At 42.5% G+C, this 10,013-nt stretch overlaps 1 pseudogene; it reads left to right on the forward strand.

Moving 5' to 3' along the window:
• The first annotated feature begins 7,955 nt into the window (after nucleotides 1-7,955).
• LOC129483933 (protein SET-like) lies at nucleotides 7,956-8,919 on the forward strand (annotated as a pseudogene).
• Nucleotides 8,920-10,013: the final 1,094 nt, after the last annotated feature.

Consider the following 10,013-nt stretch of genomic DNA (forward strand, 5'->3'; position numbering starts at 1 on the left):
CAACCCACAGTAAGAAATAGACTATACAGGCCGGGTGCAGTGGCTCACGCCTGTAATCCCAGCACTTTGGGAGGCCGAGGCGGGCGGATCACGAGGTCAGGTGATGGAGACTATCCTGGCTAACACGGTGAAACCCCGTCTCTACTAAAAATACAAAAAATTAGCCAGGCGCGGTGGCGGGTGCCTGTAGTCCCAGCTACTCGGGAGGCTGAGGCAGGAGAATGGCGTGAACCCAGGAGGCGGAGCTTGCAGTGAGCCAAGATAGCACCACTGCACTCCAGCCTGGGTGAAAGAGCGAGACTCTGTCTCAAAAAAAAAAAAAAAAAAAGAAATAGACTATACATAATAACCCAATCATACACACATATAGAAAGTCCCATGAAACAATATACTTACCAAGTATGATGCATTCTGAAATTTTCTATTTCTTTTTTTTTTTCTTTTTGTAATGCTGGTTGTAACTCACTAAACTGATTTCACAACCTGCCCATGGATCTCAGCCTGCAGTCTGAAACACAGTAACCTAGGGAAAATGAGTCTAGATGGCTTTTACCAAGGGTATTGGAAGTGGGGCCCACATTGTCAGAAATACAACCGTAAGTAAAAAGTGCTAAATGGCCTCTCTTTAACCAGAGACCACAGTGCCAACACTGTAAAGTCTGTAACTTCCCCTGCTTTCAGTGGTCACCTCTGGGTTTCCCCTGTTGTGATTTATAGAAAATGACTATCACTTTGGAATTGAGCTGGTGGATTTCTACAAAGATTCTTGGTATTTCATGGTTATTTTCTGATGCAGAGCAAGACTTCATGTGAATGAAAGCAGATTCATTTTGCCTTTCTTGCTTTGAGTACCCCAGGCTGATGTGGAATAAAAAATTGTTGGGTGATTTCTCCTACATTTCTGCATAATGAGTGAGGGAAGTGTGTGTGTTTAATTCTGAAACCATTAAATTTTGGGTTGCCAGAAAATCATTGATCATAAGAAGTGTATGGCACTGAACTGACACCCTGTGCTATATGGGCCATTATTTTTCTTCCATGCAAAATCACTATTTTTTATTTATTTATTTTTTTTGAGACAGAGCTTTGCTCTTGTTGCCCAGGCTGGAGTGCAATGGCGCAATCTCAGCTCATGGCAACCTCTGCCTCCTGGGTTCAAGCGATGCTCCTGCCTCAGCATCCCGAGTAGCTGGGATTGCAGGCATGCGTCTCCATGCCTGGCTAATTTTGTATTTTTAGTAGAGACAAGGTTTCTACATATGGGTCAGGCTGGTCTCGAACTCCTGACCTCGACTTCCCAAAGTGCTGGGATTACAGGTGTGAGCCACCGCAAAATCACTTTTTAAACTGTTAGTATTTCATATAAGAGAGGTTTGGCTTATCTTACTGATTCTGGTTGCAAATTAAGTCTTAATAATCCCAGTTCTGAATAGCAACCTGCAGGGGACGGTGGCTCAGGCCTGTAATCCCAGCACTTTAGAAGGCTGACGCAGGAAGATCACTTGAGCCCAAGAGTTTGAGACCAGCCCTGGCAACATAGCGAGATTCCATCTCTACAAAAAACAACTAGCCAGGTGTGGTGGCACATGCCTGTAGTCTTAGCTACTTGGAAGGCTGAGGCAGGAGGATCGCTTGAGCCTTGAGCCATGATCCCACCACTGCACTCCAGCCCTGGTGACAGAGCGAGACCCTGACTCTAATGAAAAATAATAAAATGAATAGCTTATGTAAGAGTTCTGCATTATTCCCCTTAATCCCTGAGTAAATGTGGCTGAAATACAGAGTTTGTGACCCTTGGGAAGTCAAAACTCTGTGAAGTGCCCTTCAAAATACTTTTTTGCCTTTGCTCTAAAATGTGAGCTCCTAGTAGACAGGAGAGAATCATTTATTCATGCATTTTATTGGCTAGGTGTGCAAAGCATTGTATTAGTGATGGCCCTATATAGACCTGTATCATGCAGTGGTTCCCACATGTGAAAAGAGTGAATGTACCATAATCATTTAGGGAGTATTTTAATAATAAACTCTCAAACGTTTTGCTAAACTGCAATTTTATATTGGCTGGGCACAACACAAAACAGCACAAAGTAGATCTAATTATATAAAGTTGATTTCAGCCCAGCCCAGCCCAACTTTCCACAGTCAACTTGAAATTTTCTCACTGTTACTAACTGGTGTCTTCCAAACCCATGTCCAAGGTTACGGGTGGGAGTGGTAGAGAATTGTCACTAGCTCTGCCGCCTATTGAATTGCTTCCGTGTCTAGGATTTAGCAGTTCCTGTCCCAGACTGGGGCCTGACTCAGCTTTCTGCCAGGACTCTTCGCATCTGTGGCTGTGCTTTCTAGTCTTCTGGGCCATAATCAAGGCCAGTACGTCCAAGAAGCCAGCTGTGAACAGACTGGGATTTGATAGGGCCCCTCGCTGCCTGATGCCTCTTTCTGGTGGCCTTGCCAGGTTTAGAACTAGATCCTGCTAGGCTGCCTTCCTGGTAGTAGAGGCTTTCCAGGTAGTCAGGCTGCTTTCTGCATGCATGATATTGGGCTCAGTTAATATTTGTAAAACAAATGTCCTCTGGAAAGGGCTCTGCCTTTCTGAGTTACTGCCTCTCTTCTACCTCCTTTAATAGCCTGCTCATTTTAGCATCTCACTGAAATGCACACATCTTGTGGTTTCCTATGCTCTAAAATCAGTGCCAGACTAAGAGCTCTTCAAACAGGAGCCTTTCCCTCCTCCCCCTCCTTTTTTTTTGAGACAGAGTATCGCTCTGTTGCCCAGGCTGGAGTGCAGTGGTACGATCTCCATTCACTGAAACCTTTGCCTCCCGGATTCAAGCAGTTCTCCTGGCTCAGCCTCCCAAGTAGCTGGGACTACAGGTGCACACCACCACACCCAGCTAATTTTTGTATTTTTAATAGAGTCGGGGTTTCACCATATTGATCAGGCTGGTCTTGAACTCTTGATCTCAGGTGATCCACCCACCTCAGCCTCCCAAAGTGTTTGGATTACATGCATGAGCCACTGCACCTGGCCCTTTCCTTATTTTTTGAATGCTCATTGCTTAACACACTATATGGCTCATAATAGACATTCAAAGAAATGTCAAATGAATGAAAAAATCAGCTAAACAATCTTTGCTTAAGTGAATTTCTGATGATTTTCAGGCTATAAAGAAGAGAGTATAGGGGAGGTGAAGGCATGCTGGAACACCACTAGGTCTAGTCCCTTATGTAAAACTGTCCTGGGAAAAGAAGGGGAAGATTTGTGCCCCATTTGCCCCAGTATTCTTAGCCCCAAATACACACACAGCCTCTTATATTTTCTTCAGCAGTGTTTTTCAAATGTTAGCATGCATTGGGATCATCTGGAGGGCTTGTTAAATCAGATTGCTGTGCAACATCCTAGAATTTCTGGTGCAGTAGGTTTGGCGTGGGGCCAGACAATTTGCATTTTTAGTAAGTTCCTAGGTCTGTTGATGCTGCTGGCCCAGGGTCCACATTTTCCAAGGTTCAAACTTGGAGAATTACTGTATTTTCTTTCTTTTCTTTTTTCTTTTTTTTTTGAGATCGAGTCTCACTCTGTTGCCCAGGCTGGAGTGCAGTGGTACGATCTTGGTTCACTGAACCCTCTGCCTCCTGGGTTCAAGCGATTCTCCTGTCTCCGCCTCCCAAATAGTTGGGATTACAGGCGCCTGCCACCATGCTCGGCTAATTTTTGTTTTTAGTAGAGACAGGGTTTCACCTTGTTGGCCAGGCTGGTCTCGAACTCCTGACCTCAGGTGATCCACCCGCCTCAGCCTCCCAGAGTGCTGGGATTATAGGCATGAGCTACCGTGGCTGGCCTGTATTTTCAATAATAGTAGCTACACTATTAGTTGAGTACTGCCCAGCTTATTCCTTACCATGCACTGTGGTAAGTTATATATGTTATTTCATTTCCATTCAACAACCACATGAAGGAGAAATTGTCATCTCAATTTTACAGATGAGGAATCTGAGGAATAGAGTTGTTAAAAAACTTGCCTAGTATCTTAAGTACAGGGCTGAAATTTGAAGTAAATTCTGTCTGATTCATAGTAAGTGTACAACAAATACATAATTGTTGAAAACGAATGCATAAAGTATCTAGGCAAACCTAAAACTTGTGAACCAAGTAGGTACATGTTCACATATATAGACTGAGTGTGCAGAAATCCTGTATTAGACTGATGGGTATTTACTCCACTCCAACTCAAGACTTCTGAATTAGCAAGGCAACTTTATGTATGAGACTATATTGCCATTGTTTCTCAAATTGTGGTTCCTGAACCAGCAGCATGAACATCACCTGAAAACTTGTCTAAGACTGCCAGATTTAGGGATTTAGGGATGCCAGATTAAATTTGAATTTCAGATAAACGATGAATAATGAAATCTTTGAGACATACATATACTAAAGATTATTCATCGTTTATCTGAAATTCAAGAATCTGATATATGGGAATTCTGTATTTTATTTGGCAAGACTATTAGAAATTGAAATTCTCCAGCCCTAGCCCAGACTTACTGAATTAGAAACTCGAGTCCCAGCCATCAGTGTTTAAATAGGCCCTACAAGTGATTCTGATGCACCATTAAGTTTGAAAACCAATGACCTAGGCAATGCCTTGTTCACCTAAAGCAGCGGTTAGCCAAATCTGGCCAGCTGTCTGTTTTTGTCAATAATTTTTTTTTGAAACACAGTTACACCCACACCCATTCTTTTGCTTATGCTTTTATTTACTTATTAAGTTACCTGCCCTCTTGGAGCTTATATGGTCTAGCTGTGGACAGTTGTGTTAATTATATCTTCAGGTGTAAGTAACAAACAAACTAAAATTGCCTTAATAAAGGAATACAAGATCTTGCATAGCCGGAAGTACAGAGGCTGCAGGGATGCTTGGCTCAGCAGTTCTTGTGTTACAAGAGCATGACAGGACAAAGACCTTATGGCCCTAGAATGTTTGCTATCTGGCCTTTTACAGATAATGTTTGCTTAACCCTGACCTAAGACAGCATCCTCTGATGATAGAAGCATATTCTCAACCCTCTCTAACAGGTGCTGGAAGCTGGGATAGGACAGACACTGAGGTTCTGAAAATTGAAAAGTCCCTTCTGAGCTTTCTTGCATTGTTGTGCTCCTTGGCTCCAAGAGGGATTTGGGGGAAGATGAAGGGGAATGCAGCAAAGGAGGGGCTGAGGAGCAAAAAAAAAAAAAAAAAAAAAAAAAAAAAAAAAAAAACTTCCCGGAGCCCAGAACACCTGGTTATGGGCACCCCCTGCTGGAGAGTTGGCAAAATTCTGTGACATAGGTCAATTTAGTCACCAAATGTGTAGAGTAGAGGTTTACTGTATGCCAGATTGTGGAAAGCAAAGGTAAAGTTCTTCTTTTGAAGGACTGACTCACAGTCAAGAGTAGTCAGGCTCCCTAATTAGATCTTTATGCTGTCTAGTCAAGTGTCAATTGCAGTCGTACTTAACAAATGATGATTGATATAATATGCTTATAGTCATTCAGTAAATAACTATTACATGTTCGCTAGGGGATAGGTGCTGGACTACACACTGGAGATAGAGTGGCAAACAAAATAGACACATTCCTTGCCCTCTTGGAGCTTATATTCTAGTGGATGTTGTGTTAATTATAACATCAGTTGTAAGTAACAACAAAGCCAACTAAAATTGGCTTAAGCAATAAGGAATATATTATCTCACATAACTGTAAGTACAAAGGTAGGGTAGGCTTTAGGGCTAGTTGATTCAACAGCACGAGACATCAATAAAGAAGTTATTTTCATCTCAATCTCTGCCTTTCTGATTGTGCTGGCATTTTCCTCAGGTTGTTCCTTTATTATTATTATTATTTTCTTTTTTTTGAGATGTCTCACTCTGTCTCCCAGGCTGGAGTACAGTGATGTGATTTCAGCTCACTGCAACCTCTGTCTCCTGGCCCCAGGTCAGGGCCTCCACCTCCTGGGCCCAGGCCCTCCCACCTCAGCCTCCTGAGTGGCTGAGACTACAGGCATGTGCCAACTACCCCACTAACTTTTGTGGGTTTTTTTTTTTTGCCATGTTGCCTAGGCTGGTCTTGAACTCTTGGGCTCCACTGATTGAGCCTCAGCCTCCCAAAGTGCTGGGATTACAGGTGTCAGCCACCTCACAGGCCTCAGGTTGTTCCTTTTGAAGTTTCAAAATCGTTGCTACAACTCCAAGTATCACATTCAGATATGTCAAAGTACAGAGACAGAAAGTGATCATCTCTTTGTGTGGCTTTTTCTATTTTGTTTTAAGAGACAGGGTCTCACTTGTTGCCCAGGCTGGAGTGCAGTGGCACAGTCATAACTCACTGCAGCCTTGAACTCCTAGGATCAAGAGATCCTCTAACTTCAGCCTCCCAAATTTCTGGGATTACAGGCATGAGCCAGTATGCCTGGCTGTGTAACTTTTTCTTTTTTTGAGACAGGGTCTCACTCAGTCACTCAGGCTGGAGTGCAGTGGCACAATCACAGCTCACTGCAGCCTCAACCTCCTGGGCTCAAGCGATCTTCCTGCCTTAGCTTCCTGAGTAGCTGAGACTATAGGCCTGTGCCACAACACTTGACTAATTTTTTACTGTGGCTTTCTTACAATGAAGACACTTTTCTCAGAAGCTCCCAGAAGACTTCCTTTCAGGTTATGGGGCTGATCCTAAACCAATCACTGCAAAGAGAAGAGAAAATTGTTGATTAAAGTAGGGGCTTCCCCTGGGGCTCCTGAGTCACAGAGAGGAGAGATGGATGCCAGGACAAAATTGGGGTTCTATTAACAAGGAAGAAGGGAAGAAGTGGATGTTAAATAGATATCTACCGGCATTTGCTATAGGAAAGGGAAACTAATACATAAAAATTATTTTCATGGGCCGAGCGCAGTGGCTAACACCTGTAATCCCAGCACTTTGGGCAAAGCCGAGGCGGGTGGATCACCTGAGGTCAAGAGTTTGAGACCAGCCTGGCCAACATGGTGAAATCCTGTCTCTACTAAAAATACAAAAAGTTAGCTGGGCATGGTGGTAGGCACCTGTAATCCCAGCTACTCAGGAGGCTGAGGCAGGAGAATCACTTGAACCCGGGAGGCAGAGGTTGCTGTGAGCCGAGATTGTGCCATTGCACTCCAGCCTGGGCAACAAAAGTGAAACTGTCTCAAAAAAAAATTTTTTTTCATATGATGAAGGAATTACAAAGAAGTTAGCTTTTGCTGCTGAACAAAACACCTCCAACCTCTATGGCTTAGGACAGCAATTTATTTAACTCATGATTCTATTTGGGCTGAGCTCAGCTGGGTGGTTCTTTTAGACTTACTCATGACTGTGGTCAGCGGCAAGTCAGCTAGGTAGCTTTGCTCATGGGATCTGGCTGTTAGCTGAGGAAATGAGTCCAGGTGTCTTTACTTATCCAGCAGGCTCTCCTTGGCTTATTCCTGTAGTAAATCAGCAAACTTCTAAGGACTAGAGCAGATGCTTGCAAGTAGTTTTGAAACCTAAGCTTGGAACGGGAACATTATCAGTTCTGCTGCATTCTTTAGGTCAAATCAAGTAAGAAGGCCAAGAGGGTGAAGAAATAGATTCCATCTCTTGAGAGGAGGAGCTTCAAAGTCACGTTGCAAGGGCATGGACCCAGGTAGGGAAAGAACTTGTGACACTTTTGCAATTTATCACAGGTGGTAAGAGTAATAGGGAAAGCTACCTGGATCTGCCTTCAAGAGAGAACTATCATTTGTAAAGTTTCAAATCAGCAATATGTCTACTCTGAGCTGAAATTCTTATACTAGTATAACTGTTACTGATGATTTCATTACACTGTTCTAGGTAGCAAAAGTTCAGAGGTTGTGATGCTGTAATTTAAAACAATAATATTAGGGTTTTCTGAGCTTCTTCCTGATGGGCAAGGAGATCTGTGGTCTCGTTTTTGGCCTTTCCACACAACATGGCCCCCCAAATGCCATGCTTTCTATTTCTGCTTCAAAAGAAGAAACCAAGAGCACCTTCTGCCTTGAGGCTGGAAGAGACATCAGTCTGTCTGGGCTTGTTGAAGAAGGGAGAAAAAGAACAAGAGGCAACTGAACATATTGATGAAGTACAAAATGAAGTAGACTTAATAAGCCAATGAGGAGACTTTGAAAACAGAACAGAAATATAACAAACTCGGCCAACTATTTTTTCAGACGAGGTCTGAATTGATAGCCAAAATCCCAAACTTTGGGGTAACAGCATTTGTCAACCATCCACAAGTGTCTGCACTGCTTGGGGAGGAGGATGAAGAGGCACTGCCTTATTTAACCAGTGTTGAAGTGACAGAATTTGAAGATATTAAACCAGGTTACAGAATATTTTTCATTTTGACAAAAATCCTGACTTCAAAAATAAAGTTCTCTCCAAAAAATTTCATCTGAATGAGAGTGGTGCTCCATCTTCAAACTCACTAAAATCAAATGGAAATCTGGAAAGGATTTGATGAAAAATGCAAGTCAAATGCAGAATAATGCCAACAGGAAGAGGCAGCATGGGGAACCAGAGAGCTTCTTCACCTGGCTTACTGACCATTCTGATGCAGGTGCAGATGAATGAGGAAAGGTCATCAAAGATGGTATTTGGCCAAATCAATTACAGTATTACTTGGTTCCCAATAATGGATGATGAGGAAGGGGAAGGAGAAAAAGAAGATGAAGACAGGGATGAGGATGAAGGTGAAGATAAAGATGATGATGAAGGGGAGGAAGGAGAGGAAGATGAAGGAGAAGATGACTAACAGAACACCAATGGATTCCGACCTTCCTTTTAAAACATTTTCTCCAATCCCTGGGAGCAACTTGCAGTCTTTGTTTTTTTTGCTCTTGTGCTCAGTCACCCCGTTGTTGAGGTCTTTTCTCTATACCATGGTTCCTAACTCATTTTTGGGAGAAATATATTGAGCAGAGGTGGGCATTTTGACAACATGATTTCTCCTTTCATATGGATGGAATCATATATGTGGTCTTTTGTGGCTTCTTTCACCTAGCACAATATTTTCAAGGTATATCCATGTTGTAGCATGTATCAGTACTCTAATTTTTTATGCTGAATAATATTCCATTGTATGGATACATCACATTTTATTTATTCATTCATCTGTTGGTAGAGATTGGGTTTTCACCTTTTAGCTATTATGAATAATGATGCTGTAAACCTTCATGTACAAGTTTTGGTGAGGACATGTTTTCATTTCTCCTTTATCTTAGGAGTAGGTTCACAGGGTCACATGGTAGCTGTTTTCCACAGTGGCTGCACCATTTTACATTCCCATCAGCGGTGGATGAGGATTCCAATTCCACATCCTTACTTCCTAGTGGGTATAAAGTGTTCTATTGAGGTTTTGATTTTCATTTCCCTAATGATATCCAGCATCTTCTCATATGTTTATAGGCCACTTATGTATCTAACTTGGAGAAATGTCTACTCAGATTAGTAGAGGACTGAATAGACCCTCCCCACTCCCCTAAATTCATGACCATTTGGTACCTGTGAATGTTGCCTTTTTGGAAACACGATCTTTGCAGATGTAACCAATTTAAGTTGAACCCATACTGGAGTAGGGTGGGCCCTAAATATAATGACTGGGGTTCATATAAGAAACACAGAGACACAGTGAGGAATGCCATGTGAAACAAGCCAATGAGGCAGAGTTTGAAATTTATCTATAGGTTAAGGAATGCCAAGGACTGCTGGCAACACCCAGAAGCTAGGAGAGAATCATGGAATAGATTCTCCTCTGGAGCCTTCAGAGGACACATGGCCCTCCCAACACCTACTTTGACTTCAAACTTTTAGCCTCCAGAACTGTAAGAAAATAAATTTCTGTGGTTTTAAGCCTCCCAGTTTATAGTAATTTGTTACAGCGGCTCTAGGAAATTAATAAAAACCCATGGTCCATTTTTACATAGGGCTGTCTTTTTTTTTTTTAAAGATGGGGGTCTCACTATATTAC

This window comes from Symphalangus syndactylus, chromosome 6 (assembly GCF_028878055.3).
Source record: "Symphalangus syndactylus isolate Jambi chromosome 6, NHGRI_mSymSyn1-v2.1_pri, whole genome shotgun sequence".
Classification (NCBI taxonomy): Eukaryota; Metazoa; Chordata; class Mammalia; order Primates; family Hylobatidae; genus Symphalangus; species Symphalangus syndactylus.